We start from the raw sequence: 6,000 nt of genomic DNA on the forward strand, positions 1-6,000 counted from the left end.
TATTCTTATCAAGTGAAGGAAATGGGTAAACAAGCAGAAGTTGGCCTTGGACAGAGCTACAAATACTTTAATCAACGTTGTTTCCTCTTAGTAGGACATGTACCAAACCACCATTGGAAATATGCCCTGATTTCATTTCCTTATTAAGAACTCATGATCCAACAGACCTCACTTGTGCTTAAAATAGGTCAAAGTGGTGTCCTGATTTCCAAAATCAGTAAATTAAGTGTCTTGGGGGAAATGGTTTATGTAAACTGCTAAAAGAGTACGAGTCATTTTGACACAGTTTTGAGGACTATACTTTAATGTCATGGCCCGTTAAAAGTAGGCTGCCAGCCCATCGAAAGCAGTTCTACTCATGAAATCGGGCCTGTTTTGGAAGCTGAAATTAGCCTATGTTTCCACACAGCCTCAGCTGCTGCAGTTAAAATGAAATTAACTTGATGGATGTTAAAGTGATACTCCACCCAAAATCTATTTTTCGTGCATTTAAAAGTAATTCCCCTATGGGTTAGAGAGGTGACTGTAAAATAGCTCAGTGGTTCTGGTCAGCTTCAATTTACAATGAATTTCAATAATAACCCATTTTTACAGAGGAAACATGAATCAAAACAGCCATTGGACTCATTTTAAGGTCACAGAACAATCCCCTGTATGCTTATCTAAGAAATGTATCACATTCCGACAGAAATTCAGTTCCAGACTCAACTTTTGCTTCTTTCCCACATGTCCAACTGTTGTCACGCGTGTTGGTACGTAAACATTACAGTGTCTACCTCATGCTCTTCCTCCGGTCAAGAGAGTTACAACTTTCCTCTTTTGTGTGTTCATAGACATGAAAATAGCTGAATTTTCACAGTACTTCATGAAATGATCACAAAAAGAATATCAGACAGAGTATATCTTACATTTAATTTAATCTGAAAGATTTCTTTTCATTCTCAGTGGTTGTTAGGTTAGGTTTAGGAACGTAAGCCTCTTTATATTTAAAAAAATATCATGGTTTGCCTTAAAATAGGTCCTTTCAGAATATCTACATCCAGATTACAAAACTTTTTTTCTTTTTCTAGTTTGTGGGATGATGAGTCCTACCCCATCTGCAAAAGACACAAATGTGCTGCAAGCACAAAAAAAGTGTCCACATGCACAAATTATTTTCTTTTTTTACACATTACCCCAAGGCTGGGTTTGACTGTGCCATTGTGAAAATCCTGACACTTTGCCCACTGTCACAACAGGTCACTTCTGTAAGCCATTGTGTCAAACACAATTCAGCTCACCGCAAAGACAAGCATTTCAAGGCCAAAATGTAAGCCTTATTCAAGAGATGGACCTGCATTCTAACAGGGATCCTCTTGAATTTCCACTCAGCTATTCTAGGAATGATCTCAGAGTGTACAATTGGGAGTCAGTATCAATTAAGATAATTAAATCAAGCTTGAGCAGCTAATCTCACGATAAACAGCTTTTCACCTAAATTGGGGGGGAAAAGACTAAAACCCAGAGGCAGCTCCCTGCTCACCTGAATGAAGCTGGGAAACAGAGCAAATATAAAACAAATCCTAAGTATAGTCATGCCACAAAAGTGTTTATATTACATCCTCAATGAGTAGCTTTCTTGTTTTGTTTTTTTTTTTAACTGGCACACCTGCTGATAATTAACAAAAGAAAAAAGACTATAACAGTATTTTGTGCTCTCTGGAGAAATGCAATTTTATGGTCATTAGAGAACAGACAGAATCAAACAAACAGCAGCAGACAACATGGGCGTCTGGCTTGGAGAAGAAACAAGAGTGTCTGTTTTTAGGACTTGGACAGTCAATTGATTGTCGAGGGAGAACATTGCTGCTGCTGCTGCTGCTGCTGCTGCTGGGTTAATTTGATCCACATTTAGCAAAGGAGAGTGGGTGGATGGTTGGAAGCTCTGCAAGTTTTTCAGGGTACTGATGAGCGGGACAGCAACCTCAGCTCGTGCGGCCCCGGCACAGGCTGCAGGCCTTGGAAGAAGACGACATTACATCAAGAGCACACGACAGAGCAGGATTTAGGTTTCCTCAGACACGCTTTGAAACTGTTCCTTTGTTTTTGCAAGCTTGCCTAAGTCATAAAAGAAGTTAAGCCTTTCATAAACAAATCCTGGCTATTTCAACATCAATTTTTGCCACACTGACCACAAACTTGAGAAAAGGACATCAGTTCTCAGTCCAAAGTTGTCCTTGCCTTTCTTAAGAAATAATTATCTTTTGCTATTGCACAAGAATAATGTTAATTCTAGTCATCCACATTAAAGGGGATGTAATACATTTTGTTGCGGACAAACAATAACAGAACGACTATGCAGCAATTTGCATGCCCAAAGTAATTAATTTCCATTACAATGCAAATACTGACTGTGCCATGAAGAAAACAAAAAAGAGAAAACTTCTTTTGAAACCTCAGCTGCTTGATACTGATATGATCTGAGTTTCAAAGGAATTTTTTTTCTGTCTGCAGAACCATTTCTGTCTCACTTTTTGACCCTTAAATAAAGTCCAGCTGCTAGACCCTCTGAACTTATCCCTCATTCCCCCTCCTCCCTCCATTTCCAGAAGGTGAGCTTGTTTGCCCCTGAAGGTGGAGGGTGATGGTTAACTGGTGAAGAAGGCATACTCAGCTACACACCCATAAACCACTTTGGATCCTTCGCGTGTACCCCATCTGCTCTTTTAGCATGACCCTAACTCTATGCCCTGCAGATATGGAAGTCTGCATAATGTTGGAGGATATAAGCTATTCTTCACTTTTAGCTTGAAGCACCGACTTGAAAAGGGGCCTCTCGATTCAGTCCCCTCGAGCTGCAACGGATAAAAGCCATCACACGCAGAGGGATTTGGAACATGAAAGCTGAAGAATTTACATGGACTCCAAATCAGTTTACAACTGCTTTTGTCTCCAGCAAAGAAAATGACTTCATATGAAGAATGAAGAAGGAAATTCTGCTAGTTTAGCAGAGAGCACTGAAAGATTTGGCAAGGCTAGTGCTGCCTTGGCGCATTTGACTGGTCTTGCAGGCAGGATGTTCTACAGTGAAAGTTTAGGGTTGCTGTTGCAAACTGAGCTGTACGTTCATTGCAGGAAAAATAAACAGAAGGCAAGGCCTGAAGAAAGTCTTGAGTACAGTGGAGCATGTGTTCCTTCAGTTAGCTGACACGTTGTTTTTGGAATAACAGTCTGAGAGGCCGTTTTCCGTGCTTTAAAACAGTCACATACACACAAATGACTGAGCACACTCACATTTTTATAAGTTCACGTTCCCTCTTTCTCACTCACACAGGTTTCTAACTCTCATCCCTGCAGGACTCCTTTTCCTCTGCACTGCTGTGATAACATTGTGACTGGATATGGAATGAAGTAAACCACCCTCCTTTCCTGCTCAGCTTCTACTCCTCTATCATTCATTCTCCATCCAGCAGCCCCCTCCACTCACCAAGTTCTCCAGCTCTCTCCTGTCCAGATGACTATTTTTAGCGGCAGCACTGCTATTCTGGAATTTGTTGCTGACTGGCTGCTGCTGGGTGTCTGGGCGGTGATCTCTTCAGGAATGTCTGGCCCACTCTCAAACCACTCCAGAGTCCCAGAGCAGGGCGGATGGCTCAGGGCTCTGATTACAACTTTAAGCCCACTGTAGCTGGAGCTCATTCTTCCTCCAGTAGAAACACAAAGCTGGAGCAAGAGAAGAAATTGTCTCAGTTCTACACCACTAAAATCTCTATTAGGCATGGTTTAAAAAAAAAAAAATCTTTTAAAATCTAATTCGGACAAAACACTGCACCAAGCAAAGTAAACCACTAATGCTAAAGGGCAACAGTTTTATTTGAAAAGTTCTTTTTTTTCTTTCTAGAGGACAGTTTGATGATACCACTCTCACATTTGAGCTCAGCTTAGCAAAAAGCCAGGAAACAGGAAACTAACTAATTGAAGCAATATCCCTTGTTATTTGTAAAAAGCCTTAACTGTAAAAATGGCATTTTGGTTATGTGATGGCCTCTTTCTTGGCTAGTTTAGTTTAGATCTTTAGGCGCAGATGCTGTTGTGTGGATTTTTGTTTTCATTTGGTGTGATCTAGGCTAGCTTATTCTCTTTCACTTGTTGTGCTAAACAAAACTAGCTTGCTGCTTGCTATAGTCTTAAATTTCATGAGAGTCACAAACTAATCAAACAAATAAAAAATAAAAAACAGAAATATTCTCTCCTAAATTGTTGAACTATTCCTTTGAGGTCATGGTTAGCCATGTCATGGTTCTAGTTAAAGTTTGGTTAAATCTCCTGGAAACGGGTAAAAATAAAGGCAGCGTTGCATTGCTTAAACATTTTGATGTGTTTTGATTCGTATGCGCTTGCATGTGTGGTCCATGAAATGAAAACAAGCATCACTAATGGGAAGTTCTTCCTGTCTTGGATCAGGCTTAAGGGGTTTCAAAGCAAAATTGTTTGCAGTGAAGGCACAGCCGTCCAAGCCCACCTGCTGCTCATGATTGCAGAGATCTGTTTGAGCTGAGCCTTGTCGAGAGACAGGCTGCTCTGTGCCACTCACTTACATCAATGAACAGGACAGACCCATTACCCAAGCAGAGACAATGCCCCACAATGCAATATCTACATTTTAGGGATGTTTAAACTGCTGAGAATGTAAGAGAGACAGCCAGAAATCATGAACGCATATTGTTATAACCCAAACAGGACAGCGCTATTTAGAACAATCCTACCGATTGTCATTCCAGTGAATCACTGCAATGTAGACGTTTTCCTTGGGGCTACAATCTGAATCCAAAGGAGGTATTTTAGTGCATTCATCATACTTAATATAATAAACTCTGCCTTCCTAAATGGCATTGAGACTTCAACCAAACAGGGAGTCGTTTCCTCATGACGAAATGATTAGGCCTTCAATGGGAGAGTGTAAAAATAACACAACGGGACTGAGCCAAAAACTTAAATGTATGCACCTTTCACTCCTTCAGAAGCCAGGAGGAAATGCTTCTGTGGAATGTTATCCTTTCATTGTAATACTGTGAAATCTGCATAGAACCAATCAGCAAGCTCCTGATAAGATTTCCCGTTGTAAAACATCTTGCTGTAGTTAGCATTAGGATGTACACAAGCAAGTAAGAAAAGTGAACAGTCAGCAGTGTGATCATGGAGGGAGCTAATTGGTTTTGGCTCTTAATAGGGGGATGTGGGTTTAGCTCCAGTTCCGTGGGGCCAAGTCAAGGCCGCGCAGAGGCAAGAATGGAGATCGGATAGGAGGGGAGCCTATGAGACGCCGTGGCCGAGCCGTCCAGTTTTCCGGCCAGCCAGGTAATTAACAGATTGTATGAGAACTTTGTCTGTCTTGAGTGTGAAAGGCCTTTGTGAAGGTTGGAAGGCAAACTCATTCCTGGCTAAAGCTCAGAAATGTGCGGCCTGGCTGCTCAAGGACCCAATTCGACGGCCGCCGGGTTTTAGCACTGCTGGTTTTAGTCCATCCTTCAATTTGGCTTTTGTTTGAGAGACTTTTTCTTTTACCAGCCCCCACCCCGATCCAATTCACCCATAGCTTTAAGTAGAAATGCAGCAGAAAGAGTTGGATGGATGGATGTATCCCCCAGCTGGCTTACATTCCTTTGGTTTCCACTTGTGTCTGCTTCTTTAGCTTTATGGGTCAGTGTTTCTGTGATTAAAGTTTCTTTTTCCCCTCCCTCTGCTTTTGCTCTCTCTTTCCATTCATAGCCGTTTCCTCTCTGCCTTTTCCGCCTATATGATTTTCGTGTGAAATTTAATGGCCCCAAAATTTTACCAGGGAAGTTCCCATCCCGTTTTTTTTTTTTTTCCCATTGCACCACACCGTGAAAATAAGAGGTTTCATCCTATAAATATAATAATTTGAGAGTGCTATCTTGCAATTCTTTGTGTGCATGTGTAAATGTGTTGAAACAGCAAACATTAAAAACATTATTGTTTCTGGTGTGCAGCGTAGTCTTG

Source organism: Odontesthes bonariensis, chromosome 7, assembly GCF_027942865.1.
Source record: "Odontesthes bonariensis isolate fOdoBon6 chromosome 7, fOdoBon6.hap1, whole genome shotgun sequence".
Taxonomy (NCBI): Eukaryota; Metazoa; Chordata; class Actinopteri; order Atheriniformes; family Atherinopsidae; genus Odontesthes; species Odontesthes bonariensis.